Consider the following 3,004-nt stretch of genomic DNA (forward strand, 5'->3'; position numbering starts at 1 on the left):
TAGTGATACACATATTCATAATATTGAAGCCAAAAGATGTAGAGTTGATAATGATAGTGCAACTTATTCGTGGCACTGCCGTTTAGGTCATATTGGTGTAAAGCGCATGAAGAAACTCCATTCCGATGGACTTTTGGAATCACTTGATTATGAATCACTTGGTACTTGCGAACCATGCCTCAAGGACAAGATGACTAAAACGCCGTTCTCCGGAACTATGGAGCGAGCAACAGATTTGTTGGAAAATGTATGTGGTCCAATGAATGTTGAGGCTCGCGGCGGGTATCGTTATTTTCTCACCTTCACAGATGATTTGAGCAGATATGGGTATATCTACTTAATGAAACATAAGTCTGAAACATTTGAAAAGTTCAAAGAATTTCAGTGTGAAGAAGAAAATCATCGTAACAAGAAAATAAAGTTTCTACGATCTGATCATGGAGGAGAATATTTGAGTTACGAGTTTGGTCTTCATTTGAAACAATGCAGAATAGTTTCGCAACTCACGCCACCCGGAACACCACAACGTAATGGTGTGTGTGTAAGTGCATCTAGGGCCACCCCCAGTTGGTTTGGGAGTATTGACGACAAACCTGGTTGAGGGACTAATGTGTTTGTGAGAATTGCAGGATAACACAGGTAGTAGTCCCTTATTGATTCAGTTTACCTACCGGAGATTACCCCTAAAAATGTATGAAGACATTGACGACAATGGTGGTATGTGAAGATATTCACATTGAAGACTATGACAAGAGAAGACATTGTGTGAAGACTTTGGAGCGCGAAGACTTAGTTGTTTCCTTGTTTCCTTTTCTTCTTTGTTGAGTCATAGGAACCACCGTACTGTTAAGTGGGGTCCCAGTGAACAAAGTCAGGTGACTGAAGTGATGCTCAACCAAAATCCTATGTCTTCGAGCGAAGACAATGAGAGCAAATCTTATCCAGAGCTGGAAGAGTCAGCTTACTTGCAGCCCAAGTCAAGTTGTCGCGTGTGTTTGAAATCAGGTCGGGTTGCCTAGTGGCTATAAATAGCCCACCCCCTACACCATAAATTGGTGGCTGCTCAGAGTTAGTGCACGGCTTCTGTCGTTTAAGAGCAACCCACCTCCGAAGCTTTTGAGAGAGAGAAATCCTTGCGAGGACAAATCCCAAACACCCAGAGCCAAAGAATGTTAGGCATCACTGAAGTCTTTCTGTCTGTGTGACCTTAAGACTTGTTACACTTGAGGACTGTGAATCCTCCAGCCGGTTAGGCGTCACGTTCTGAGCATCCAAGAGTCATTGTAGATCGCCGGTGAACGAAGTCTGTGAAGATTTGGAAGTCTACCTTGAAGACTTACCAGAGTGATTGGGCGAGGACTGGGTGTCCTTAGCTCAAGGGGAATAAGGTGAAGACATAGTCTTCTGAGTTGAATCTCAGCCTCCCTAACTAGATGTATAGTTGTCACAGCAACTGGAACTGGTCCAACAAATCTTGTGTCCTCACCAAGTGACTGGTTCTATCCTCTCCCTCTCTTTACTTACAGTTTGTCTTCATGAAGTCATTGCCTGCTTGCACTACCTGTTTGACTTCACTGTGTGACTACTATCATTGTTTGTCTTCATTCTATCTTCCATCCTGATCTTTACTACCTAGCTGCTATTAGTCTTCGTGCTTTCACTTCATTGCATACTTGACTATGGCTTGCTTAGTGTAGTCTACCTTTCGCTGCATATCAATAGGTTCATTTCCATTATTTGTCTTCGAAACTCTCATGTTTTGAAGACTTTCATAAAATTCGCCTATTCACCCCCCTCTAGTCGATAACTAGCACTTTCAATTGGTATCAGAGCAAGGTACTCCCTTGTTCTGTGTGATTCGGTTTAACCACCTAGAGTGTTAGCTATGTCGACTGCAGGGATAATCAAAGTCTCCGTTGCTTGCCCCGTCTTCGATGGAACTGAATATCCCTACTGGAAGAATAAGATGCGCATGCATCTTGAAGCCATTGATGTCGACCTCTGGTATGTCGTCTAGAATGGCGTTCCCAAGACTGGTGAAGGTGTCACTCCTGCTGATGTCAAGAAGTTCATTCAACTGGATTCTACTGCCAAGAACATCATCTGTGGTCATCTGACCAAAGGACAGTATGGCCGTGTGAGTGCTCTGGAAACGTCGAAGCTAGTCTGGGACTGGCTCTCCAAGGTCAACGAAGGCGTCTCAACCTAGAGAGATCAAAGGATCAGTGTTCTTCGCAACCTCTTCAATCGCTTCAAGAGAAACGACAATGAGAATGTCCAGCTCACGTTTGATCGCCTCACTGACATCACAAATGAGCTTCGTGCTCTCGGCGCCACTGAGATCACCAAGCATGAAATCGTCAAGACACTGCTGAGATCACTTGACAGCTCGTTCGACACCCTTGCCCTGATGATACAAGAATGCCCTGACTTCAAGACACTCGATCCGTCTGACATACTAGAGAGGCTCAACACACATGAGTTCCAGCTATCTGAGAAAAGAGATATCTATGGTCCTAACTATGGTCGAACTCGTGCTTTGAAGGCAAAAGTTGTTTCCTCATCTGAAGAAGAATCTGACTGCAGTTCTGATGATCCTGAAGACATTGGAAAGGAACTTGCTATGCTTGTGAAAAAGTTCCAGAAGTTCACTAAGAAGAAGGGCTTCAGAAAGTCTTCACGATCCAGCTCAAGAAATGATGAAGCTTCCACTCATGACTACAAGAAGAGAACATGTCACAAGTGCAAGAAGCCTGGACACTACATCTCTGAGTGTCCACAGTGGGACAATGAGAACAAGAAGAAGAAGAAGAAGAAGAAGAAGAAGAGCAAGGAATATGATTCTAATGACAAGAAGAAGAAGAAGAAATCCTCAAAGTCTTCTTCCAAGTCCTCATCAAGTCTTCATCTCATAAGAAGAGCTCATCTGGCAAGGCTTGTGCTTTTGCTGGCAAGGAGATGGATTCAGAGGAGGAGTCTGCTTCTGAGGAGGCGGAGGTGGAGT

This window comes from Aegilops tauschii, chromosome 2 (assembly GCF_002575655.3).
Source record: "Aegilops tauschii subsp. strangulata cultivar AL8/78 chromosome 2, Aet v6.0, whole genome shotgun sequence".
Classification (NCBI taxonomy): Eukaryota; Viridiplantae; Streptophyta; class Magnoliopsida; order Poales; family Poaceae; genus Aegilops; species Aegilops tauschii.